At 50.3% G+C, this 27,620-nt stretch overlaps 1 long non-coding RNA gene across 1 annotated transcript in view; it reads left to right on the plus strand.

Annotated features, from left to right (window-relative positions):
- The window catches only part of LOC127484476 (uncharacterized), a 29,503-nt gene extending 3,355 nt beyond the window's left edge, over positions 1 to 26,148 (plus strand). The window contains exons 2-3 of the long non-coding RNA XR_007911511.2: positions 17,188 to 17,355; positions 17,673 to 26,148. This is a non-coding gene — a long non-coding RNA (uncharacterized lncRNA). The remainder of the gene's footprint in view (positions 1 to 17,187; positions 17,356 to 17,672) is intronic.
- Positions 26,149 to 27,620: the final 1,472 nt, after the last annotated feature.

Consider the following 27,620-nt stretch of genomic DNA (forward strand, 5'->3'; position numbering starts at 1 on the left):
TGCATCTGGGTCTCCCACATGGATGGCAGGGGTCCTAGCACTTGGGCTATCATCTGCTGCTTTCCTAGGTACATTAGCAGGAAGCTGGATGGGAAATAGAGCAGTCAGGACACAGACACCCACTGGCACTCCAACATGGCAAGCGACAGCTTACCCCACTGAGCCACAATGCCTTTCCCTTTTCTACTTTTTTTTCTCACTTTGTACTGATGTGTAGTACTCTCCCAGTAAAGGGTGCTAATACCTACTGATTGCATGACTCAATGTGTTCTCACATATGTAAATACTTGCGTTACCCCCTGTAGACCAACATATTTCCAGCCTGCCAGGATGTTCCCTTGTAACTTTTGAATGAGTAGTTCTTTAGTCCATACCAGCCCCTTCGTGAAGTAAGGGTCATTCTCCCACTGTGCACTGGTTCTAACTATCCTAGACTTCATATAAATGAAGTCACGAGGATGTATTCTTCCCTGTTTGCCCACATCTGCTCAGTATTAGGTGTCAGGGACTTACCCATGTTGCTGTACCTAGCAGTGGTCCATCCCATTTCTTTCCTGAATCATATTCCATCCAGTGTCCGATCCATCACAATCTATTCAACTATTCAGCTCTTGGTGCATTTTGGGTTGTCTCCAGTTTGGGGATATGATGACAAGGCTGCTGTGAACATCTGTGCCTGTGTTTTTGGACAGATGTGTGGGCCTCAAGACCCAGGAGTAGAAACACCAGGGAATAGAGTAGGCATACAGGTATCTTTGTTAGAAACCGAGTCTCTGGAAGTGGTTCACCAATTTCCACTACCACCAATCATGTCTGAGAGAGCCAGTGTTTCCATATGCCCTCCAACTCCCGGCGGTGTCAACTTTGTGCATTTCAGCCATTCTGGTGGGTTTATAGTTTGCGATCTGGTTGCTTTTGGTTGTTTGGATTTTTGGAAGGTGGAAGATGTATTTTTTTTTTTTACATTTTTTGATAGGCAGAGTGGACAGTGAGAGAGAGAGAGACAGAGAGAGAGGTCTTCCTTTGCCGTTGGTTCACCCTCCAATGGCCGCCGCGGCCAGCGCACTGCAGCTGGCGCACCACGCTGATCCGATGGCAGGAGCCAGGTGCTTCCTCCTGGTCTCCCATGAGGTGCAGGGCCCAAGGACTTGGGCCATCCTCCACTGCACTCCCGGGCCACAGCAGAGAGCTGGCCTGGAAGAGGGGCAACCGGGACAGAATCCGGCGCCCCAACCGGGACTAGAACCCGGTGTGCCGGCGCTACATGGCAGAGGATTAGCCTATTGAGCCGCGGCGCAAGCCCGGAAGATGTATGTTTTAAAAACATTGTAAAAACACATGGCAAGTGTCACCATCTGCACCATGTTAAGAGAACAGTTCTGACTGTTGAGTCCATCCTCACTGCCTGTGACAGACATGCTTCCATCTTACAATTCTGAAGCTCCATATCCACGAGCAACAACCCCCCCGCCCCCTCCGCCCAGCACCTGGCAACCACTGTTCCACTTCCTGCTTCTATGAGTTTGAATGGTTTGGATACCATACATAAATGGAATCACACTTACATAGTCTTCTTTTTTTTTTTAAATAAAAAAAGATGTATTTATTTGAAAGGCAGACACAGAGAGATATGTCTCTTTTGTTTGGTTTATTTCACTTAGCAGGATGTCTTCAAGGTGCATCTATGTGGGACAGAGTTTCCCTCCTTCTGTGAGGCTGAGTAATAGTCTATTGTAGTTGTAGACTGACTACGTTTTGTTTATCCATGCCTCCCTTAGTGGACATTTGGGTTGCTTTCAACTCCTGGCTTTTGTGACTAATGCTACTTTCAATTCTTTTGGGTGTACACCCAGAAGCGATACTGCTGGGCTATGTGGTAATTCTATTTTTACTCCTTTGAGGAAGCCTCGTATTGTTTTTCCTGATCACTGCTCCAGTTTACAGTTGTACCAACAGTGCATGAGTGTTCCCATCCATTCATGGCCTTGTCAACACACTATTTTCTGTTTTTCTGATAGTGACTATCCTAATGGGTGTAAGGTGCTATCTCTTAGTTTTTTTTTTTTTGTTTGTTTTTTGTTTTTTGTTTTTTTTTTTTTTAAGATTTATTTCTTTATTTGAAAGGCAGAGTTACAGAGAGAGAGAGAGAGGTCTTCCATCTGCTGGTTCACTCCCCAAGTGGCTGCAATGGCCAGAGCTGAGCCAATCTGAAGCCAGGAGCCATGAGCTTCCTCTGGGTCTCCCATGCGAGTATAGGGGCCCAAGGACCCAGGCCATCTTCTGCTGCTTTGCCAGGCCATCGCAGAGAGCTAGATCAGAAGTGGAACAGCCAGGACTCGAACCTGTATCCATATGGGATTCAGGCAGTGGCTTTACCTGCTACACCATAGTGCCGGCCCCCTTATTGGTTTTAATGTACATTTTTTGGTGACTAGTGAAGCTGAAAACCTTTGCATATGCCTATTGGGACATCTTTTGGGTCTTTCTTCATTAAAGAATTCTTTCGGGGTCTGGCACCGTGGTGCAGTGGGTTAATCCTCCGCCTGCGGGGCTGGCATCCCACATGGGTGCCAGTTCTAGTCCTGGCTGTCCCTCCTCCCATGCAACTCTCTGCTGTGGCCTGGGAAAGCAGTGGAAGATGGCCCAAGTGCTTGGGCCCCTGCACCCACATGGGAGACCGGGAAGAAGCACCTGGCTCCTGGCTTCGGATTAGAGTAGCTCTAGCCGTTGCAGCCATCTGGGGAGTGAACCAGCAGATAGAAGACCTCTCTCTGGCTCTACCTCTCTCTGTAATTCTATCTTTCAAATTAAAATATTTTTTAAAAAAGAATTCATTCAGAACTCATCAACTGCTAGACTTTGGGAAGTAAAACTCAGGCAGGAGGAAGCCAGCAGTCACTTGGATAGAGCTAGAGAACAGATACAGAGACCCTGGAGAGGGTCCTCACCTTGAAGGGGGAATTCTTCCAGGTCTCCCACGTGGGTACAGGGGCCCAAGCACCTGGGCCATCTTCCACTGCCTTCCCAGACCACAGCAGAGAGCTGGATTGGAAGTGAAGAAGCCGGGACTCGAACCAGCACCCATATGGGATGTTGGCACTGCAGGCGGCAGCTTTACCCGCTGCACCACAGCGCCGGTCCTGACCTTCCTCTCCTTGCTTTTGTAAACAAACATAGACAGTGACACAGAAGTTTCGTTTGCTTGTCTGTTTTTATAAAGATGGAAACATCCTATAAGCAATATTATGTATTATTTAATTAAAATTTATTTGAAAGACAGATAAACAGATGGAGGTACACACGCACACCCAGAGGACTGCCATCTGTGGTTCACTCCCAAAATGTCTGCAAAGGCCTAAATCAGGAGCTGGGAACTCAGAACAGGTCTCCTGTTGGGTGGACCAAAGTACTTGAGCCATCACATGCTGCCTGCCAGGGTACCCAAGAGCAGGGAGCTGGATCGGAATCAGAGGTGGGGTTTGAACCCAGGCACTACTAAATGAGATGCAGGCATGACAACCACTGTGCCAAATGCCCACTCTCATACACATACATCTTACAGACAGCTCGCTTTTAGGAGTTGGACATGAGACGTGTACATTTTAAATTACAGTTGCTGTTACCAGACAGCTTACTTGAAAGGTTGCAATAATTCTCATTTCTACCAGTTATGTTCCCTTGGTTTCTTCTTTTTTTTAAATTACCTATTTGAAAGGCAGAGTTACAGAGAGATAGAGGCAGACAGACAGGAGAGAGAGAGAGAAAGAGAGAGAGAGTGTGTGTGTCTTCCATCCGCTGGTTCACTCCCCAATGGCCACAATGGCCAGAACTGCTCCAATCCAAAGCCAGGAGCCAGGAGCTTCTTCCAGGTCTCCCACACAGGTGCAGGGGCCCAAGGACTTGAGCCATCTTCCACTGCTCTCCCAGGCCATAGCAGAGAGCGGGATCAGAAGTGGAGCAGCCAGGACTCGAACCAGCACCCATATGGGATGCGGGCACTGCAGGCGGTGGTTTTACCTGCTACGCCACAGTGCTGGCCCCTCCCTTGGGTTCTCATTTGTACAATTATGAAAGAGGAAATGATCTCTCTACTTCATTCACCTTTCAGTAAATACTGGGGAGAGAGGCTGTGCATCCTCTCCTTTATCTTTGAAAATACGCCCTTTTGGATGTACCCTGAGTATATTTCCTTTTCAACCCCCCTTTTTTTTAATTAAAAAAATTTTTTTTGACAGGCAGAGTTAGACAGTGAGAGAGAGAGAGAGAGAAAGGTCCTCCTTCCATTGGTTCACTCCCTCCCCCCAAAATGGCCGCTATGGTCGGCGCTGTGCAGATCTGAAGCCAGGAGCCAGGTGCTTCCCCCTGGTCTCCCATGCAGGTGCAGGGCCCAAGGACCTGGGCCATCCTCCACACCCCCCATTTTTAAATTAAGTTGTTGGAAGTTTTCTTTGAAGTTTACAAAAGCCCCTGTATATTTCGTTGATCAACACTTCATCAGTTGACTGTGTGGCAAATATTTCTGTCGACTTATTTTGTTGATTTGCTTTCCATACATTTTCAAAATAAGATCAAAGATGCTTATCTTTATATTTTTTGGGCAGTTTCAGGTATACGGTTTTATTTAGAAATTTCTCCCCAACCCCCAAACTAGTTCAAATAGACTCCCCTATTCATTTTATTGCTACCATATCAAGCACCAGATCCCCTACCCAGAATTTGTTTTGGATGTGGAGACTGGTGCTATGACACCCCCAAAGAGGGCATGAAAAACTCCTTACAAGATGGGGCTTTCAGGGCAGAGCCTGACAGGCTCCCAAGCAGGCCCCAAAATGACTTGAGAGCAAGAAATGGGGCAGTGGCCCTGGGTGTCTTGGGGCTGAGGGGTGGGGCTAGGGTGAGTATTCCCATGCTGTGTCGTCACAAACCACACTAATGCCTTCTTGAATCTTCCCCTCTGTTAAAAAAAAAAAAGTTTATTTATTTCTTTTTATCTACTTGAAAGCAGAGCTTCAGAGAAGAGAGATGTCTCGTCATTTCCCAAATGCCTACACAACAACTGGGGTTGGGCCAGGCAGAGGCCAGGAGCCTAGAACTCAATGTGTGTCTCCCAAATGGGTAGCAGGGACCCAAGGGCTGGAGCCATCTAGCGTTGCCTCCCAAGATGCATTAGCAGGAAGCTGGATCAGAAGCAGAGCAGCCAGGAGTCAAATTGGCACTCCAGTATGGGATGCAGGCATCCGAGTGGTGGCTTAACCCTTCCTCCCTTGTCCCTCCATTCTGACCTCTCCAACTCTCTATCAGATGGACACTGGCCACACGCCAGCCTAGCTGGTCTCACTCACCAGCCGTGAAACTTAAGCACACCACAAGTCTTCCTGCTAAGGTTGGGAAGCATAGGAGGACACCGGAGGGGCTAGCTCCTAAAGCACAGGTATGCAATGTTGTGAAACAAGCCCCTCCCTCTCTCCCTATCAGATTTGTATACACCCCCCCCCAACCTCTCCGCTCTGCAGCCCTGCGTGTAAAAGTATATCGCTGGCGCTTCTGCCCAGCTCACCTCCCCTGCCCCAGTCTAGCCTCCATTCTGCAGATTATTCTGAGAGAATTCTGTCTTCTCGCATGGGGCTTCTCTCTCCTCCCTCAGTCTCAGGTCCTCTCTCAGTTCAGAGGGCCTTCCGCGCTCCTCTGACAGCCAGGTGCATGCCCAGGCCAGGGTTTCTGTGGTCTGGGCTTCCCTGCTAGGACCAAGGGTGGGAGTACCCAGACTTCTTAGCTACCAAATGGAAGGGAAATGGAAAGGAGGAGCTATGGAACTTCACCGCTGACAGGGGCCAAACAGCAAACGCGGATCAGACTGTTGCAGTTCCCTGGAAGTTTGGTGGGTGACGGGAAATGTGCCATACTTCATTTATAGTTCATTAAACTTGTCTCCGGAAGTCATTATGATACTCTGTGAACAGACCAGTAAGGAAAAAGAAAGTTCTGTCGAATGCATTTGTTCAAAAGCCAATGTCGTATGTTTTGAGAAGGTAAGTGAATGTCTTGGTAACTCGATGATAGCTGGAACTCTGAGAGGATCTGGCCAATGTCATGGTGAAGACTTCTGCTTTAGTGGGTGAAGAGGCATTTCTAAATTTTTTAAAAGATTTATTTATTTGAGAGGCAGAGTTACAGAGAAGCAGAGGCAGAGAGAGAGAGAGAGAGAGAGAGAGAGAGAGAGAGAGGTCTTCCATCTGCTGGTTCACTCTCCAAATAGTTGCAATGGCTGGAGCTGGGCAGATCCAAAGCCAGAAGTCAGGAGTTTCTTCCAGGTCTCCCATGTGGTTGCAGAGGCCCAAGCACTTGGACCATCTTCTACTGCTATCCCAGACCATAGCAGAGAGCTGGATTGGAAATGGAGCAGCCGGGACTCCAACTGGCGCCCATATAGGATGCGGGCACTGCAGGCGGTGGCTTTACCTGCTAGGCCACAGCGCTGGCCTTGGCATATCTAATTTCTGTTCCTGTGTATCTTTTTTTTTTTTTGACAGGCAGAGTGGACAGTGAGAGAGAGAGACAGAGAGAAAGGTCTTCCTTTGCCGTTGGTTCACCCTCCAATGGCCGCCGCGGCCGGCACACCACGCTGATCCGATGGCAGGAGCCAGGAGCCAGGTGCTTTTCCTGGTCTCCCATGGGGTGCAGGGCCCAAGCACTTGGGCCATCCTCCACTGCACTCCCTGGCCACAGCAGAGAGCTGGCCTGGAAGAGGGGGCAACCGGGACAGAATCCGGCGCCCCGACCGGGACTAGAACCCGATGTGCCGGCGCCGCTAGGCGGAGGATTAGCCTAGTGAGCCGCGGCGCCGGCCCTTCTTTTTTTTTTTTTTTTTTTTTTTTTTGACAGGTAGAGTTAGTGAGAGAGAGAGACAGAGAGAGAGGTCTTCCTTTGCTGTTGGTTCACCCTCCAAGTGGCCGCTACAGCCAGCACGTTTCGGCCAGCGCGATGCGCCAATCCAAAGCTAGGAGCCAGGTGCTTCCTCCTGGTCTCCCATGCAGGTGCAGGGCCCAAGCACCTGGGCCATCCTCCACTGCCTTCCCAGGCCACAGCAGAGAGCTGCCCTGGAAGAGGAGCAACCAGGACAGAATCCAGCGCCCCGACCGGGACTAGAACTTGGGGTGCCGGCGCCACAGGCGGAAAATTAGCCTAGTGAGATGCGGCGCCGGCCCCCTGTGTATCTTAAAGCAAGACATTCTCAGAACTCTTTACTCCAAAGAGGGTGACCTTGGGTGAGTAATTGTTGCTGTTGGATGAGCCAGATGCCAGGTGATTGGCAATGACCTGGGGATCTGAAAAACATGAGCATGGGGTTAGCTATTGGCCAGGGCATCCTTTAGTGCTGGGATGATGGCCTGAAGTTTGACAGATGGTGTGAACTTGTGGGTTCTGCCTTTCATCGGGGATGCGTGTTAAGGAATGGAAAGGAAGCTCAGCGGATGTGACGGCGGCACTGCCATCTTTCAAGTACGCGAGCTCCCTTTGCTGTTCACTCAGTTGACCCGTGGGGTTCCCCAAGTAGCCAAGGGATCTGGGAGAGGAAGGGCCCCCTTCAGCACTGTGGCATCTGGGCAGGGAGCCCACCCCTCCTGCAGGTGGGGTATGCTGCAGGAGCCAGAGGTCACTCTATCCTGGGCACACCGTTTCTGTTTCAACAAGGAGGCTCCAGCAGTCATGCTAAGGTTGCAGGGCGCTGCTTCCATGACCCCACATGCAGTGGGCAGCTGGGTGGGCAGTGCCTCGGTGTGAAGGCCGCTGAGAGCCTCCTTGTCTGAAAGAGTCCCGTTTGCAGCCATCATTTCTCACTCTAAGAATGGATAGCACAGGACCCTTAGGGCAATTTCCTGTATCAGAAGGCCCTGGAAAACTTAGGCCATCACGAGTGGTCCAGAGACTGCAGGAGGTTGCTAGCACCTTTACAATGAAGGAATTTCAGGGCAGGTTGGGGGGTGGGACACTAACACTAGAGTCTGTTGTGTTGCTGTTTCAATAGGTTCTAGAGCCTTTTGCTGTAGGCGGTCCACTCAAGTGGACCAATTTGTGAGTGACAGCAAAAAAAGGAGGGGCTTAAATATAATTTGTAATAGAGGAATATATTGCCTAAAAACTCCAAGAGATCTGGGAGATGCTGGGCCTGTTTTAGCATTGTAGGTGCTGAGAGGGTCAATAGTTATTTCTTGACAACAAGAGGGATGGACAGCTGTCCATTACCAAACAATGTCCAGGCACTGTACTGAGATGTCCTTGCACTTGTACCTTGTTCTTGGTGTGGTGGCGTAGAGCAGCACTTTTCAATTTGTTTCTTTTTGGCTTTCTGAAGGTCTGGAAGTAGGGTGTGTAGGGTGAGTCTCCTCCAAGAAGGATGTCATCAATCTAATGGCATACTTGCATTCCTGGAGGAGGCTGGTTGCAGGTAAGACCTCCTCTGCAAAGACTGTGTGCAGTGGCAAATCTGTTGAGGTGGCCTATGGGTAGTTAGATAAAGATATGTTGTATCCCTCAAAGGTGAAGGTAAGCTGACTGAAACAGGCACTGCACAGAACATGCGAGCCATATATGCAACTGCAAAGTATTTGCCAGTTTCTGATTAGATGGCGGTGGCGGGGGCAGGCATTGTGGTGCAAGTTGAGTCGCTGTTTGCAACACCAGCATTCCATACTTGAGTGCCAGTTCAAGTCCCAGCACCTCTGCTGCTGCTGCTTCTTTTTTTTTTTTTTTTTTTTTTTTTTTTGGCAGGCAGAGTTAGACAGTGTGAGAGAGAGAGAGATAGAGAGAAAGGTCTTCCTTCCGTTGGTTCACCCCCCAAATGGCCACTGCGGCCAGCACCGATCTGAAGCCAGGAGCCAGGAGTTTCCTCTTGGTCTCCCATGCGGGTGCAGGGCCCAAGGACTTGGGCCATCCTCCACTGCACTCCCAGGCCACAGCAGAGAGCTGGACTGGAAGAGGGGCAACCGTGACAGAATCCAGAGCCCCGACTGGGACTACAACCCGGTGTGCTGGCGCCGCAGGCGGAGGATTAGCCTAGTGAGCCTCGGTGCCGGCCCTCGGCACCTCTGCTTCTGATCCAGCTTCCTGCTAATGCGTCACGAAAGGCAGCAAATGAGGACTTCAAGTGCTTGGATCCCTGATACCCATGTGGGAGACCTGGATGGAGTTTCTAGCCCAGTCCTGGCTGTTGGAGGCATTCAGGGAGTGAACCAGAGGATAGGAGATCTCTCTCTCTCTCTCTCTATTTTTCTCTCTCATCTCTCTCTCTATATATCTAACCCTACCTCTCTTTCAAGTAGACATAAATAAATAAACTTTAAAAAGTTGCCATAACTATTTAAAAAGAAAATTGAGGCAGTAATTTGAATACAGTCTGGTCTTTTTACTCACCACCTTTCTGACACCAAATGTGTGGGTTTTTCTTCCATTCCAACCAATTGTTTTTTACAAAACTATTTATTTATTTGAAAGGCAGAGTTACAGAGAGGCAGAGGCAGAGGCAGAGAGAGAGAGAGAGAGAGAGGTCTTCTATCTGCTGATCATTCCCCAGATGGCCACAATAGCCAGAACCGATCCGAAGCCAGGAGCCAGGAGTTTCTTCCAGGTCTCCCACACAGGTGCAGGGGCCCAAGGACCTGGGCCATCTTCTACTGCTTTCCCAGGCCACAGCAGAGAGCTAAATCAGAAGAGAAGCAGCTGGGACACGAACTGGTGCCCATATGGGATGCTGGCACTGCAGGCGGAGGCTTTATCCACTACACCAGGCCCGATGAAGGTATTTTCAATTAACATATCACTCCCCAAATGACCACAACTTCTGGGGCAGGGCCAGGCAAGAGCCAGGAGCCAAGAGCTTCTTCTGGGTCTCCCACGTGGGTGCAGGGGCCCAAGGACTTGGATCTTCCTCTACTGCTTTCCCAGGCCCCTAGCAGGGAGCTGGATCAGAAGTGGAGCAGCCAGGACTAACTGGTATCCATATGCAACGCCGGCACTGCAGGTGGTGGCTTTACCCAGTATGCCACAGTTCTGGCCCCACAACTATTCCATTCTGATCCAGCTCCTTTCTAATGGTCCAGGAAAAGCAGCAGAAGATGGCCCAAGTACTTGGGTCCCTGCCACCCATGTGGGAGACCTGGATGAAGTTCCTGACTCCTGGCTTTGGCCTGGCTCAGGCCTGGTTTGTTGTGGCCATCTGGGGAATGAACCAGAGGATAGAAAATCTCTCTGTCTCTCTCTCTTTCTCTCTCTGTGACTCTGACTTACAAATAAATAAATCAATCTTACACACGCACACACACACACACACACACACAAGTAACAAGTGGAGTATCCAGGAATTGATCTGGCACTCAGATGAGTGATGGGGGTGTTCCAGGCAGCAGCTTAACCACTGTGCCACAGTGCCCTTCCTCTCCTCCCCCCTTTTTTCTTTTTTGGTTAAAAAATGACTTATTTATTTTGAAGAGGAGAGTGACAAAGAGAAAGCACAGGGGAGAGAGAGGCAGAGAGAGAAATCTTTCACCCAATGGTTCACTCCCCAAATGGCTACAAAAGCCTGGACTGGACCAGACTGAAGTCAGAGGCCTGGAACTCATCCCAGTCTCCTACGTGGGTGGCAGGGACCCAAGCATTCGGGTCATCTGCTGCTGCTTTCCCAGGCCATTAGCAGGATTGGAAGTGGAGCAGCAGGGACTGGAACAGGTGCTCCGATATGGGATGCTGTCAATGCAGGCAGTAGCTTAGCTCGCTGCACCACAACATCGGTGCCCTCCCCCCTCTTTTTTGAACTCCAACAATGTAGCAGATGTTATCATTCAACTCAACACACACACAGGCACACACGCACACAACACACCCATCTAGTTCCTCAGCATTCCAGACACTGTGTACTCTCAGCAGTGGACACTTGGAGGGCATCTCTGTTGTGTCACATAATAGTTAAGAGCTTGTTGGGGGCTGGCGCCGCGGCTCAATAGGCTAATTCTCTGCCTGTGGCGCCAGCACCCCGGGTTCTAGTCCCAGTCGGGGCGCCAAATTCTGTCCCGTTTGCTCCTCTTCCAGGCCAGCTCTCTGCCATGGCCCGGGAAGGCAGTGAAGGATGGCCCAGGTCCTTGGGCCCTGCACCTGCATGGAAGACCAGGAGAAGCACCTGGCTCCTGGCTTCGGATCAACACAGTGCTGGCCGCAGCGACCATTGGAGGGTGAACCAACGGAAAAGGAAGACCTTTCTCTCTGGCTCTCTCTCTCACTGTCCACTTTGCCTGTCAAAAAAAAAAAAAAAAAAAAAAAAAAAGAGCTTGTTGGGGCTGGCGCTGTGGAGCAACAGGTTAAAGCCCTGGCCTGAAGCACCAGCATCCCATATAAGCGCCGGTTCTAGTCCCGGCTGCCCCTCTTCCCATCCAGCTCTCTGCTATGGCCTGAGATAGCAGTAGAAGATGGCCCAAGTCCTTGGGCCCCTGCACCCACATGGGAGGCCTGGAGGAAGCTCCTGGCGCCTGGCTTCAGATCAGCACAGCTCCAGCCATTGCGGCCATCTGGGGAATGAACCAGTGGTTGGAAGACCTCTCTCCTCTCTGTGTCTCTACCTCTCTCTGTAACTCTGTCTTTCAAATAAGTAAAATAAATCTTTTTAAAAATCCTACTATTATTAGCTCTTCTTCCCTGGCCTTTTGCCAGGACAGGGCTTACTCTAGCCCTGCGCCTCCAGGGCGCGTGGCCTTCGGGCCATGTGCTCTAGGCTTCCTGGCCTAGATGCTCATCCACGTGGCTGGTTCCTGGTGCTCGGTATGAACCCCTATTCACCTCTCTCCCCTAAATAAAGCTCTCACTCTCTTATGCACCTTTCTTACTAAATAAAAGCTTAAAACGTAAAAAAAAAAATCCTACTATTAAAAAGTTAAAATAAAATAAAAATAAATAGTTAAGAGCTTGCTTCCCTAGAGTCAGGCTGTCCTGTGTTCAGATCCCAGGTCCTCCTCTTTCAGACTGGGTTAACTGAGACAAATTACTTAACCCCATCAGAAATTCAAATATAAATTGGAAAGAATTAATGCCTATCTTTTTTTTTTTTTTTTTTGACAGGCAGAGTGGACAGTGAGAGAGAGAGACAGAGAGAAAGGTCTTCCTTTGCCGTTGGTTCACCCTCCAATGGCCGCCGCGGCCGGCGCACTGCGGCCGGCGCACCGCGCTGATCCGATGGCAGGAGCCAGGAGCCAGGTGCTTTTCCTGGTCTCCCATGGGGTGCAGGGCCCAAGCACCTGGGCCATCCTCCACTGCACTCCCTGGCCACAGCAGAGAGCTGGCCTGGAAGAGGGGCAACCGGGACAGAATCCGGCGCCCCAACCGGGACTAGAACCCGGTGTGCCGGCGCCGCTAGGCGGAGGATTAGCCTAGTGAGCCGCGGCGCCAGCCAGAATTAATGCCTATCTTTTTAATTTTTCAAGATTTATTTATTTATTTGAAACTCAGATTTACACAGAGAGAGGAGAGGCAAAGAGACAGAGAGAGGTCTTCCATTCACTGTTTAACTCCCCAGTTGGCCACAATGGCTGGAGCTGTGCCGATCCAAAGCCAGGAGCCAGGAGATTCTCCTGGGTCTCCCATGTGGGTGCGGGGGCCCAAGCACTTGGGCCATCCTCTACTGCTTTCCCAGGTCATAGCAGAGAGCTAGATTGGAAGTGGAGCAGCCAGAACTTGAACCGGTGCCCATATGGGATGCCAGCACTGCAGGGGGAGGCTTTACCCGCTATGTCACGGCACTGGCCCCAGTGCCTATGTTTTCAAAAATTTGCAAGACAGGGAGAAGAGTATGTATGTTGCACACTAATGCTTTCTTGATCTGTTGTATCTTTCCCTCTTATTTTTAAAAGATTTAAAAAAAATGTTTATTTGAAAGACAAAGTTACAGAGAGAGGTAGAGAGAGAGAGAGAGAGAGAGAGGGAGAGAGAGATCTTTTATTTGCTGGTTCACTCTCCAAATGGCTGCAATGGCCTGAGCTGAACCAATCCAGAGCCAGGAGCCAGGAGCTTCTTCCAGGTCTCCCACATGGATGCAGGGGCCCAAGGACTTGGGTCATGCTTGCTGCTTTCCCAGGAGCATTAGCAGGGAGCTGGATCGGAAGTGGAATCTGGACTCAAACCGATGCCCAGATGGGATGCCAGTGCTGCAGGGGCTGGGGCTTTGACTGCCATGGCCCAGACCCTTTTCTGTCTCAGTCTCTAGAGTTCTGGTCACAGTTCACTCAATTGTTGGTGCAACTCATTTATGGGCCACAATCTGCAGCTGTAAATCCTAATCTAGATTATTTCTGCCCTTTTCAGTCTGAACAGGAGAACAAGCCACTATCATTCCATACTTGATGTTTCAGTGTACACCTGCTGGATTTACATAAATTAAGCTTCTTCTAACTAATCAGGAGAAATCTAACTGGAATCATCTTGGTATTGCCTGTAGCTATCGTTTCTCTTTGATAACAAACCAAAAAATTAAGTGCATGACTTATTTTACCTACTCGGATAAAATTTTGGCTCAGCCCCTAGCTAGCTGCCTGGGTTTTTAAAATCTATATATCAGAAATGACAGTAACATGTTTATCTTCTACCTGGTTAAGCCATGCAAATAGTACATGGCCTGATACATAGTCGTTGTTCAAACAATGTTGCTGGCTATGTTATTTGTTATTTAATTAAGCTGTCAATATAGTAGCAGGGACTTGAAAGCAGCTTAAATTAAGGGGAGGCGAAGTTCTTGGCAATAAATAGGAATCTGAAAGATTTCGAGGTGGACGCGCCTTACCATGGACAGACACTAGAGGGTGCTCTACGCTCAGAAAGTCGCCTATTTCCAGGCCCAGGGATTCTGCCCGGAACTGTCCCTTCGTCTCATGATTTATTGTGGAGAAGCAGTTACTGCTTTGGTTCCCAAACTTAGACCCTTGGGAAAACGGAAGGGGAGAGCAAGCGGCTATATCGAGCAGAAATGGGGCTCCCTCAGACTTGCAGCACACTGGGGGTCTAACGCACCCACAAGTGTGGGGCACACAGCAAGCGCTTTGCAAAGGCTGATGCAGTGGGACCGTCCAGAGGCAGCGTCTGATGTCTAGGTAATTGGCATTCCAAAGAGGCAAGAGCTGGCGTGCGTGAGCTTAAAGGGAGCCCCTAGAGGGACCGGGGCTGGGGTTGGGGAGGACTGACCACAATGGTCTCCTTAAGTTCACGGGTTCTGGTGCTTTCTTTTTTTCCACATCTGGCTTTGGGTATTTCAAAACAGCTTTATGCTCCGTTTCTGTCTGGTCCTTCCTGGGCAAGGGTCTCCAGGCTTCTCGCTGAGCCCATCGCTCCCTGCAGAGTTGCAGGAACAGGAATCGTAGTTTAGCGTCGAGTCTGAGCGTCCCCCGTGGCCTCTATACTCCCATTTAATGACGTCTTTATCTCATCTGGTCCTCACAAGTGCCCTGTGGAGCTGAGGTTAGACCCGCACTCTGCAGATGAGGACAAGGCAGGGTTTTGTATCTGGCCCGAGATCGCGCCATCAAGGACTGGCAGGACCAGTATTTGAGCTCAGATGTTTGGCTTCAAAAAGATGATTTTTTTATCTTTCACTTAAAAGAATAGCAACTGGGGCTGGCGCTGTGACATTGTAAGTTAAGCATCCGCCTGTGGTGCTGGCATCCTATATGGGCACTAGTTCAAGTCCCGGCTGCTCCACTTCCGATCCAGCTCTCTGCATATGGGAAAGCAGTGGAGGGTGGTCCAAGAGCTTGGGCTCCTGCACTCATGGGAGAGACCTGGACCAAGCTCCTGGCCCCTGGCTTCAGATCCAGCTCTGGCCATTGTGGCCAGTTAGGGAGTGAACCAGTGGATGGAAGCCCCCCGCCCTGTCTCTCCCTCTCTCTGTAACTCTGCCTCTCAAATAAATCAATCAATCTTTTTTAAAAAGAAATAACAATTAACAGTGTAGAGGGTGCAGATACTCTGTGTGATTTACATTTATTTCTTCATTTAATTGACACACAGACAGAGCTCATCTCATCTATTAGTACAAAAGAATTAATACAAAAATATAAAGGGACCAGGGTGGGTGTTGTGGAGCAGGAGGTTAAACCGCCTCTTGGGATCCCACATCCCATATTGGAGTCCTAGCCGTCGGGCTCCCCGCTAATGCATCCTGGGAGCAGTGGATGCTGGTTCAAGTGCTTGGGCCTCTGCCGCCTCGTGGGAGACCTGCGTGGAGTTCCAGGCTGCTGGCTGTGGCAGGCATTTGGGGAGTGGACCAGCAGATGGGACATTTCTCTTTCTATTTCTCTTTCTCTCTCTCTCACTGTACCTTTCTTTCTTTCTTTTTTGAAATATTTATTTATCTATATGAAAGGCAGGGTTACGGAGGGGCAAAGGCAGAGAGAGAGAGAGAAAGAGATACTGACCTTCCTTCCACTAGTTCACTCCCCAAATGGCCTCAATGGCCAGAGTTTAGCCAATTCAAAGCCAGGAGCCAGGAGCTTCCTCCAGGTCTCCCATGTGGGTGCAGGGGCCCAAGGACTTGGGCCATCCTCTCCGTTACTTTCCCAGGTGTATTAGCAGGGAGCTGGAGAGGAAGTGGAGCAGCCAGGACTGGAGCCAGCATCCATAAGGAATGCTGGCACTGCAGGCGGTGGCTTTACCTGCCTCACCACAGTGCTGGCCCCTCACTGAACCTTTCAAATTAACAAAAATACCTAACATACAAAGGTTACTCTTATTTATTTGCTATTTGAGAGACAGAGAGGAAGAGCTCTCATCTGCTGGCTCACTTCCCAAATGCCTGTAAGGGCCAGGGGTGATCCAGGAACTCAGTCCAGGTCTCCCCGGAGGGTGGCAGGGACCCAATTGTTTGAGCCATCACTGCTGCCTCCTGGGGCCTGCGTTAGCAGAGAACTGGAGTCAGGAGACGGAGCCAGGAATCGAAGCCAGATTCTTACATATGGAGCCATGGCATTTTAACCAGTAGGCCAAATACCCACCAAAAAGGGCAGGATTAAAGCTGGGATTCTCTAGCCATAAACGTCTTGAAAAAGAACAAAGTTGAGACCTCACAATCAAGACAGTGTGGTCCTGGGACACGCGGGGTCAATGATGGATCAGAGGACAGAATGAAGGGTGCAGAGATAGACAAACGCACGGTGCCAAGGGCAAGACCTCGCAGCCAGGAGAGAATATTTTCACCAAGTGGTGCTAGAGCGACTGGACATCCACCTACAAAAGACAACTTGGGACTTCCAACTTGCACCATCTACAAAAAGCAGCTCCAGGTGTATCAGAGACCTAAATGTAAGAACAGAAACTATGGACCTCTCGGAGGAAAACGCGGTTGTAATCTTTGTGACTCTGGATTAGACAATGGTGTCTTAGATACGATGCAGAAGTGGAAAACATCCTGGAATCCAGTAAAGTGAGGATCCCACTGGGGATGGGGCTAACGCCTGTGTGGTCAGAGCACCTTGGGCCAGCGACATTGGAGTTGAGACTGTGGATGAGGAGGAGGGGTCAGTGGGTGTCTCTGTTAAAATGCAAGGCCAGTGATTCAAGTCCTGGCTGCTCCTCTTCCGGTCCAGCTCTCTGCAATGGCCTGGGAAAGCAGTAGAAGATGGCCCAAGTGCTTGGGCCCCTGTACCTGCATGGGAGACCTGGAAGAAGCTTCTGGTTCCTGGCTTCAGATCAGCTCAGCTTTGGCCGTTGCAGTCATTTGGAGAGTGAACCAGCAGATGGAAGGCCTCTCTCTGGCTCTACCTCTCTCTGTAACTCTGCCTCTCAAATAAATAAATAAAATCTTAAAAAAAAAAAATACAAGGCCAGGGTGAGCCACTCCCACCCGCCCCCCACCCCCGCCGTGGGCCTGCAGCTCACACTTTACGGAGGTGTAGGGCACTGGAAAGTGCACAGATCCCTCGTCCTGAGCCATCTCAGAGCCTCAAGTACCCCGGGCCTTATAGGAAAGCAAGAGCGGCCCGAGCCGCCAAGCCCACGGCAGAGTCAGCAGAGCGCAGGTGGCCCAAGAACGTACTGGAAGGGTCTTTGTGCTTTGTCACTGTGACTGTTGCCCCTGTGATCAGGCAGCAGGGTGCGGGCGTCTGGCCCGAGCGTGAGGTCAGCTCAGGCAGCTCCCCCTCCGCCCTCCCTGCCTTCCCACAGGCATCTGCGATGAGTGAGACCTCTTCCATCCCAGTGGAAATTCCTGGTCTGCGGAGAAGAGAAAGGACCCCTGAATTCTGATGGTTGGAAATGTCCTGTCGGTTTCTCAAGGGGATTAACATCTCTCCGACTCTTGCCCTGCAAAGCCATCACTTGTACAGGGCAGAGGTGAAGCGCTGAGGACCCCCACCACACACACACACATGCACACACACACACACACACGCGCGCGCCAGCTGTGGTTTTCCCAGCCTGGCATTGCTGCATGGGGCAAAGTTCCATCTCCCCTTGTTCTCTAACTCTCCCAGAGAGGCTGTGCCCCGTGTTTTAACTGAACCACAGCTGAGGGCCCCTGCAGATCCTGCTCCAGCTTCTCTTCCACTCAGAAGCGTGCATGGCCCCCAGGGTGGTGGGGTGGCGGGGGTGGGGTGGGGCGGGGAGCGCCGGACGGACTTGAACTCACTCAGAGCACCTTGTTTTTGCAGACAGCCGACCGCCCAGGGTGGAAAATGGAGACAACTGGCTTTCCACGCCTTTCCCAGAAGCATTTCTGGCCGAGGGAGGAGAGCACAAGGCCTCGGCGCTGGCCCTGCCGGGTTCATGGCCCTGAGCAGCAGGTGCCCAGAGGGGAAGAAGGGGCTGCAGTGGTGGCAGCCGCGTGTCACCCAACGTGGAAAGCGAGGGGCTTTGGTCCAGAGCTGGTTCATCTGCCTCCCACAGGCTCAGACTCAGCCCTGGAGGTGCCCCAGGCTGTAGGACATGAGCCCCCAAGCTGGGTAGGGGCTGCAGGAGAAAGGGGTGTTCAAGGTGGGGGGGCCACGGCAGGGAACACCCTCGGCTTGGGCCCCTTCTGGTTGACAGCCCACTGAAAGGGAGGGGCAGGGTGTCGCCCCCTTGGGTGACCCAGGCAGATGCCAAAGTCCTGAGGTATCCCTATCACACCCACGCCGCCTCCCGCCAGGCGGCCGGCGGGGGTCAGTGTTTGGCCACAGGAAGCTAGTCTTGCAGCTACTCTACTGGTCTGTCTGGACTTGTTCCCTGGGCCAGGTTCTCACCTACCAAGACTCTACCTCCTTCCTGGTGGTCCTAGGCTATCCTTCCTACTTATTTATTTAAAAGATAGAGAGAGAGCGAGCGAGAGAGAGCGAGCTTCCATCTGCTGGTTCACTCCCCAAATGGCCACGACTACTGGGTCAGGCAAAAGCCAGGAGCCAGGAGCTTCTTCCAAGTCTCCCAAGTGGGTGCAGGGGCCCAAGGACTTGAGCCATCCTCCACTGCTTTCCCAGGCGCAGTAGCAGGGAACTGGATCAGAAGTGGAGCAGCCAGGACTAGAACCGGCGTCCGTATGGGATACTAGTACTGCAGGCAGAGGCTTAACCTTCTATGCCACAGTGCCATAAATATTTATTTATTTTCATCTACTTGAAAAGTAGAGAGAGAGAGAGAACTGAGACCAGCATTGTGGTCCATAGGTTAAACCACCACGTGCAACACCAGCTTCCAATCCAGTTCTCTGCTAATGCACCTCGTAAAACAGCAGCAGGTGTGCCCTTGCCACCCATTTGGGAGCCAGGATGGAGTTTTTGGCTCCATTCTTCAGCCTGGCCCAGCCCTGGCTGTTGCAGCCATTTGGGGAGTGAACTTGTAGCTGTTCTACCTTTCAAATAAATAAATATCTGTTGGTTCATTCCCTAAATGGCTGCAGCAGCTGTGGCTGGGCCAAGCTGAAGCCAAGGAGACCAGAACTCCATCTGGGTTCCCCACATGGGTGACGGGAACCCAAACACTTGAGCAAACACCTGCTGCTTCCCGGGATGCATTAGCAGGGAGCTGGATCAGAAGCGGAGTAGCCAAGACTCCAAGCCAGAAGTTTTGGGTTCAAGTTCCTGGTCTGCCAGTTACCACTGTGTGATCTTGGGCAAGTCACTTTACTTCTCTGTGTCAAGTTTCTCCTGTTTAAAAGATGAGCTCACGACAGTAAGAATGACTGCTATGCTAGGTGCCAAGGGTCTGTATGCCATGCACCACGTGCGTGTTAATATGCCAGGGCTTAAGGTGAGGAGCCCGGCCCTGAGAGATGAGTGACAACAGGAAGTAGCAGAGCGGGCTGCAGAACACGGCTCTGTCCCTCTCTGCTGTGTGACTGCCTGGCAGAATGCAGTGAGAATTAAAATTCAAAAATGGGCAGTGAAGATACAGTTAGGATGCCCACGTTTCCCAGAGGGGGGCCTGAGTTGGGTCCTCTGCTCCAACTCCTGACTCCAGCTTCCTGCTGGTGCAGACCCTGGGCTACAGCGGTGATGGCTCAAGTAATTGTCACTCACACAGGGGACCTGGATTGAGCTCTGGGCTCCCAACTTTGGCCTGGCCCAGTCCCAGATGTGTGGGACTTTGAGGAGTGGGCCAGTGGATGGGAGCTGTCTTTGTCTGCCTCTCAAATAATTTTTAAAGATTTATTAAGTAAAAAGGCAGAGTTACAGAGAGAGCAGGAGAGACATGAGGAAGAGAGAAAGAGATACTCACACAGACGGAGGTATCTTCCAGCCACTGGCTCACTCCCCAAATGGCTGCAAAGGCTGGGGCTGGGCCATGTTGGAAGCAAGAGCCTGGGACACCATTGGGGTCTCAGGTGGCAGGAGCCCAAGGCCTTGGGCCGTCTTCTGCTATTGTCCCAGGTGCATCAGCAGGGAGCTGGATTGGAAGTGGAGCAGCTGGGACTCAAAACTTGCAGTTATATGGGAGGCCGGTGTGGCAGGAGGTGGCTCAACCCACTGCGCCACAACACCAGCCCCTCAAGTGGTTTTATTTTTAATGTAAAAATTATGTTATTACTGTCCTCTGGCAGTCTGGCCTAGACCCTGGTGGGTGCTGACTCCTACCAAGAGGGGAAGCAGGAAGCAGGGGGCAATGCCTTTGGATCGTTAGAAGCGTCCTTAGTGGGCTGTGAACTGACCCCGGCTCACGGAACATAAGCTTCAGAAGTGGGGGACTCCGCCCCTCCTGCTGTGTAGTAGATGCACAAGAAATACGAAGAAATAGACCAGTCCCCACTCCTCCCACGTCCACTCCAGGACGGGTCCTAACGGAGTCGTTTTTCATATCAACTGTTCAGCTGCCAGGCGGTGATGCCGATTACGGCTTTCATTCAAGGGCATTACTGGATCTCCTACGACTCCTACCGCTCTCCGTTGTCGAAACCATGCCGATTCAATAACAGCCTTTCTATTAGCATGGTCATGGGATAAATTGAGTACACCAGCTGGATGATTCAGCCTTGTGACTCACAGTGCTGAGGCTGAGATGTGGAGAAATGACAGACAGAGGAGAGTGACAGCTGTCAGAGAAGCACGTGGCTCTAACGTCCCAGGAACGCACTCCCGAGGGGCCAGAGAGGCTTCCGCAACCCTGGCTTTGTCTCCATCCTCCACCTGCTTCAACCAGTGATTGGCTCCTGTCCAGAGCATGCGTGAGGACCTTGACTCTCGGCGCTGATGAAGCCTACAGGTGCAACACCAAATCCTGGAGTGCTCTGTGTGTGTGCGGACCTACAGGGCGGCAGCAACGGGAGGGCAGAGGAAAGGGAGCCTTCGGCTCAGCACCACGGAACTGGGGGAGGCCGTTTGATGCAGTGCCTCTGCTGCTGCTCGGGATGCCTGCACCCCATATAGGCGTGCCTGGTTCAAAACCCAGCTCCCCGTCTCCCGGTCCTGCCTTCCTGGGAGGCAGCAGATGAGAGCCCAAGCGCCTGGGTCCCTGCCACCCACCTGGGAGGCACGGATGGAGTTCCAGTTTCCTGGTTCTAACCTGGCCCAGCCCTGGCAGCTGTGGGGATTTGGGGAATGAACCAGTGGGTAGATCTGTCTCTTTGTCTTTAAAACAAAAGGGAAATAACTAAAATTTAGAAGATCACTCATGTTGTTTTTACAAAACACAAAGAATGGACAATTAAAACAGACTGTCTAGGGGCCGGCATTGTGGTGCAGTGGGTTAGGCCACAACCTGCTGTGCCAGCATCCCATATAGGCACCAATTCAAGCCCCGGGCTGCCCCATTTCCAGTCCAGCTCTCTGCTATGGCCTGGGAAAGCAGCAGAAGATGGCTCAAGTCCTTGGGCCCCTGTATCCACGTGGGAGACCTGGAAGACGCTCCTGGCTCCTGGCTTCAATCTGGCCCAGCCCTGGCCGTTGCAGCCATTTGCGGAGTGAACCTGTGGATGGAAGATCTCTCTCTCCCTTTCTCTCTTTGTAACTCTGCATTTCAAACAAATAAATAAAAATCTTTACAATTGACCTTAGCCACAATGCCTGAAGCGATAAATAAATAAAAATCTTTAAATAACAGCAACAACAAACACGTTTTCTGTGCTGACTGTCCCTGCGGACTCTCATTTTAAGGCAACACCACAGTTCAGTCACAGTCCCCAGGATTTTCTTCTTCTCTTGGTTGGCAGCGGCACAAGCAGTAAACACCTAGATTTGAGGCTTGGATGAGCCGACCCAGTGGCCACTGGGCTCCAGGTCCCTCCTCTCTAGGGGCAGGCGTGCTATTCTGGTTGTCTTCTGACTTCTCTGAGCTTTCCTTTTGTCATTGGAAGTCTCACCTGTTCTTGCCTTTTCCTGTTGCCTATAAGGGGGATTCCAGATTTTTGTCGACTGTCCTGTCTTCTTTACTCTTCTCCAGACTCAAGTTACAAAATAAAGAATGGGACCAGCATTGCGATGCAGCAGGTGAAACCCCCTTACTGGAGTGCTGGTTCCTGTCTAGGCTGCTGCCCACTTTGTATTAATTAATAATTATTTGAAAAAGTTACAGAAAGGGAGAGACGAGAGACAGGCAGACACAGAGAGAGAAAGACAGGTCTTTCATCCGCTGGTTCACCCCACAATGGCCCCAACAGCCAGGGCTGGACAGAGCAGAAGCCAGGAGCTTCATCTGGGCATCCCACATGGGTAGCAGGGGTCCAAGCACTCGGGCCGTCCTCCGCTGCTTTTCCCAGGCCGCCAGCAGGGAGCTGGATGGAAATGAAGAAGTTGAGACTCAAATCAGTTCCCACACCCACCATGCCGCAATGCCAGGCTCTGGTCTACTTCTTATCCAGCTCCCTGCTAATGCGCCTGGGAAAGCAGAGAAGATGGGTCCCTGCCAGCCATGTGGGACACTGGGTTAGAGTTACCGAGTCCTGGCTTCTGCCTGGCCCAGCCCCAGGCCAGGGCTGTTGGAAGCAGATAGAAGTTTCTCTCTCTCTCTCTCTCTCTCTCTCTCTCTCTCTCTCTCTCATAACATAAATGAATCTTTAAAGAAAATAAACAGCAACTTGGATTGGGTGTCCGTCCCTGACTTCCCAGCGGTAGCTGGGGAGGGGGCATTTGTGTGGACATTGCACCCACCACTGGAGTCACAGGGATGAAGCAGGAGAGGCGCACTCACTGGAGGAGACCTGGGGAGGAGCGTGAGACGACCACTGAGAGCCCCGCTGAGGACGTTTCAATCGGATGTCCCCACGGGTGCTTCCCATCTTCTCCAGAAAACCTGACTCCCCTCCTGTTCTGCCAACCTCAGTGAACGGGGCCGCCATCCGCCACGTCGCTCAGCTAGAGAATCATTCTAGAAAGCCCCTGTCTATCACCAGCCCCAATGCCGCTAATGTATCACCGAGCCCCGTTCTATCGCTACCTTCTGAGCATTCCTCCTGCCCACCTGTCCTGCTACCTCCTCAGTTTGAGGCCTTCTTCAAAGGTCATCTGGAATATTCACCTGTTGCTTAGCTGCACTGTCTGCTCCTAATCTTGCTTCCCCTAACCCCCTCTCCTCACTGCTGCCAGGGGTCTGCCTTTGTATTTCTAAACTTAGCAGACTGTTGTCTGACGCTATGAAAAAATCCATGATGACTTAAAGCATCAATTAATAAGGAAAAGACTAGAGGGGAATGAAACTTTTCCTGAAATTCTCTGTGTCTGTGTGTCATTGTGTCTTCACCTGGGGCTCACTCTGTGTCTGTCTCTGACTCCTAATTTTCCTCTTCTTAGAAGGAGCCAACCATCTTGGCTGGAGCCCACCCCACTTCAGTTAAGGACTTCACCTGAACTAACAGCGCTTGCTATGACTCTATTTCTTTTCCTTCTTTCTTTTTTCTTAAAGATTTATTTGTTTATTTGAAAGGCAGTTCCAGAGAGAGGGAGAGAGATCTTCCACCTGCTAGTTTACCCCCTAAGTGGCTGCAATAGCCAGGACTGGACCAGGCTGAGGCCAGGAGCCAGGGACTCCATTCAGATCTCCCACGCGGATGGCAGGGACCCAAGCACTTGGGCCACCTTCCGTTGCTTTCCCAGGCACGTTGGCAGGGAGCTGGATCAGAAGTGGAACAGCCGGGACTTTAACTGGTATTCACACGGTGGCTTAACTCACTGTTCCACAGCACCAACTCCAGTGATCCTGTTTCTGAATAAGGTCCTAGGGGTTTGGAATTCAACAGATCTTCAGAGGGAGGGCAGCACAACTCAACCCCAAACATACCCTGCCGCATTTTTTCACCTGATCAGCTCCTCTTCGTTCTCCTACCGAGGTGCGATCTCTCCAAGGCAGTTTTCCCGGAAGACTAAGTACAGGCCTGTGTTCCCCATAGCTGCCTCCACAATGGCACAGGGCATGCATTATTATCTGTATGTAGGCCATTTTTCTTTCTTTTTTTTTAAGATTTTATTTATTTGAGAGGTAGAGTTACAGTCAGTGAGAGGGAGAAAAGGGTCTTCCTTCCATTGATTCACTTCCCAGATGGCCGCAATGGCCAGAGCTGTGCCAATCTGAAGCCAGGAGCCAGGTGCTTCCTCCTGGTCTCCCAAGCGGGTGCAAGGGCCCAGGCACTTGGGCCATCTTCTACTGCTTTTCCCAGGCCATAACAAAGAACTGGATTGGAAGAGGGGCAACTGGGACTAAAACCGGCACCCATATGGGATGTTGGCACCGCAGGGGGAGGATTAACCTACTGTGCCACGGCACCGCCCTAGCCATTTTTCTTTAAACTATGGTTATAGTTCCTTCAAGGTTGGACCTGTGTCTTTCTATCTTGAATACGCCCAGACGAATGTCTTCTGTTAATTAGTTCAAGGGTACCTGAGCTGGAGATAAAAAAATACAGTGACTTCTAGAAAAATGCAGGTGTATGTCTGGGTTGGATGCTCCAAGGGGCCGGCTGAGGATTCTGGTTCCTTCCATTTCATTGCTTGGCCGACAGAGGGCTCTGTCCTCATCTGCTTGGTTAGGTAGCAGGCACATCTGTGCTCCAGCTTGTGGGGTCGGGGGAGAGGCTATTGGAAAATTCATGTTCAGTGTCCAAAAACTCAGCCACAAAGTCAGCCCCATCGTTTCTGCTCTTTCTGTCAGCAAGAGCTTAGTCACACGGCCCCCTTACTTGAAATGCAGGCTGGAAACATTCCTTCGTGAGCAACACTAAAACTCTCTTGCAGCTCCACAGCCCCTTATCTCCAGGTTCTGAGAGCTCAGAAGTTCTGGAAATCATAAGATTTTCCCCTAAGCTTGGCACAAACTCATGTACAGGCAAAATCTGACTTGAAATGACACAAGGAATTTATAGAGACATCTATAAAGGCTATTTATAGTCTTTATTTAACCCACTTAGAATGAATACTACTATATTTTTGTTGCAAAAGTGCCAATATCTTTGATTAAGCTCTCCCCAGACCCTGCTGGGGGAGTTAATGATGTGCTGAGTGTGTGGCATTTCATCTTTCTGAAAACAGTTCCCAAATTCATCTACAGTGTTGATCTCAGATCCAGGCAAGGAGCCACACACTGTGGAGGTCCTGCGTTTCTCTTCTTTTAAGCGTCTGTGGGCCCTCCATTGCCCTGAGCACCCTCTAATTCTAGACCATAACCCACACACCTAGGGCACTAGAATTTGCCTCCCAAATGGCCCGAAACCTGTACAGGCCTTTGCAGCAGGTCTGCCTTCTGGACAGAAGTGTATGCCTCTGATAGCTGCACTTGTAAGCCTGATATGACCACAGGGCAGTTTTTACAGTAATCAAGGGGGGAGGTTGACTGTGCAAACGAAGACGTCCACACATGTGTTTGTATAGCCCTCACGATGAGGCTAGAGTCAGGAGTACAAAAAGAAAGCGCATAGATGCCATTGTCCAAAATTGCAAATTGGACCCTGACCATATTTTTTTCAAGGTGAAACAGAACACAGGTCTTATTTGATGGCTTGTTAGCTTTGCTTGTGTATCAGATGTGAGCAGGTGGGCCTTCATTTCTCCTCTTGGCCCAGGCCCTGTATCTGTACACCAGCACCAGGGGTTTTGGAGAGCTTGTAGACATGTGCAATGGAGGAAAGGGAAAATAGGCACCACAGCTCATTCCTGGCACTTAAGTGGTACTCAGTAAGGGATACCGAATAGGTACTCAGTGAGAGGTTGTTGAGCTAAAGTAGAGATGACAACCAGCTCACAGATTCTTGGGCAGATCAAAAAGGTATTTGAAAGCAGTATGTCAGTTATGAAGGATTCTACAAATGTAGTTGATGATGATAATAATGAAGATTATAGAATGCAAATTTGGAGTGGAGGAGGGCCAGGGAAATCTAACAGTGGATTTATAGTAGATGAGCCAGAGGAGGTGGAATTGTATTTAACCTATGTGTGGAGGCTTGGCATTTTTGCGTGTCAAGACTTCAATCCATGAACATAGTATGTGTCTCCATTTAGATTCCTTTCATCAGGATTGTATAGTTTTTAGCATACAAGTCCTATTCATGTTTGCTAGCTTTTCATGTGGATACTTTTTTTAGTGATTATAAATGCTATATTTTAGGTGTTTTATATATTTATGTGTGTGCTATATATTTAGTGTCCAGTTGTTTATTGTTAGCATATAGAATATGGAAATGCAATTGATTTTTGTGATCTTGCTGGACTCTCTTGTCATTTCTAGGTGTTTTTTTTTTTTTTTTTTTTTGTAGATCCCTTGAGATTATGTGGATTTCATGTCATCCACAATAGGGACATTTTTGCCTGTTCATTCCCAATCCATATGCCTTTTATTAGGTGAATTCAAAAAGTTCGTGGAAAATAGAATTAAAAGGCAAGTTTATTTTGGGAAAAAATTTTTGAAATTGATGTATATGAGAGGTCTTCACAAAGTTCATGATGGGGCCAGCGCTGTGCTTCTCTCTCTCTCTCTCTCTCTCTCTCTCTCTCTTCCTCTCTCTTTCTCTCTGTCACTCTGCCTTTCAAATAAATAAATAAGTAACCTTTATTTTAAGAGCTCATGAGGGACAGTCCTTTGGTCTGGTGGTTAAGCCACTGGTTAGAACACCCTGTCCAGGGCTAGAGTGCCTGAGTCAGAGGCCTGGCTCTGGCTCCTGACTCTTGCTTTCTGCTAACAAAGATGATGGGAGGCAATGGTGATGACTCAAGTAGCTGGGCTCCTGCCACCATGAGGGAAGCCTGGATTGAGTTCCTGGGTCTTGGCTTTGGTCCCTCCAATCATTGTGGGCATTTTGGAAGTGAACCAGTGAATGACAGTCCTCACTTTCTATTTCTCAAATAATTTTTTTGAAAAGTGTGAGCTACCTGCTTTCTTTCTTTCTTTCTTTCTTTCTTTCTTTCTTTCTTTCTTTCTTTCTTTCTTTCTTAATTTGACAGGTAGAGTTATAGACAGTGAAAGAGAGAGACAGAGAGAAAGGTCTTCCCTCCGTTGGTTCACACCCCAAATGGCCGCTACGGCCAGCGCTGCACCGATCCGAAGCCAGGAGCCAGGTGCTTCCTCCTGGTTTCCCATGCAGGTGCAGGAGCCCAAGCACCCGGGCCATCCTCCACTGCCTTCCCGGGCCACAGCAGAGAGCTGGACTAGAAGAGGAGCAACTGGGACTAGAACCCAGTGCCCATATGGGATGCCGGCGCCACAGGCGGAGGACCAATCAAGTGAGCCACGGCGCTGGCCCTGCCTCCTGCTTTCTTAAAAAAAAAAAAAAAAAGAATATAGGGGACAGATGTTGAAGTGTGGTGGATTAAGCCACCATCTGCAGTGCCAGGATCCCATATGGGCACAGGTTTGTGTCCCAGCTGCTCCACTTCCCACCCAACTCCCTGCTAGTGGCCTGGGGAAGACAGTGGAAGCTGGCCCAAGTGCTTGGGCCCCTGCACCCAAGCAGGAGACCCAGATAAAGCTCCTGGCTTCTGGCTTCAGCCTCGCCCAGCTCTGGCTGTTGCAGGCACTTGAGGAGTAAACAAGTCAATGGAAGATCTCTCTCTCTCCCCTTCTGTCTCTCTCTTTCTCTCCTTCTCTCCCTGTCACTCTATCTGTCAAACAAATAAATAAATCTTTAAAAAAATGAAAAGGAAAAAGTCCATGAAAATGCATGCTATGCTAATGTTGAATGAATTCATATTTCTTTGTCTTTTCTTATGGTACTG

The sequence above is a fragment of the Oryctolagus cuniculus genome, chromosome 17 (assembly GCF_964237555.1).
Source record: "Oryctolagus cuniculus chromosome 17, mOryCun1.1, whole genome shotgun sequence".
Classification (NCBI taxonomy): Eukaryota; Metazoa; Chordata; class Mammalia; order Lagomorpha; family Leporidae; genus Oryctolagus; species Oryctolagus cuniculus.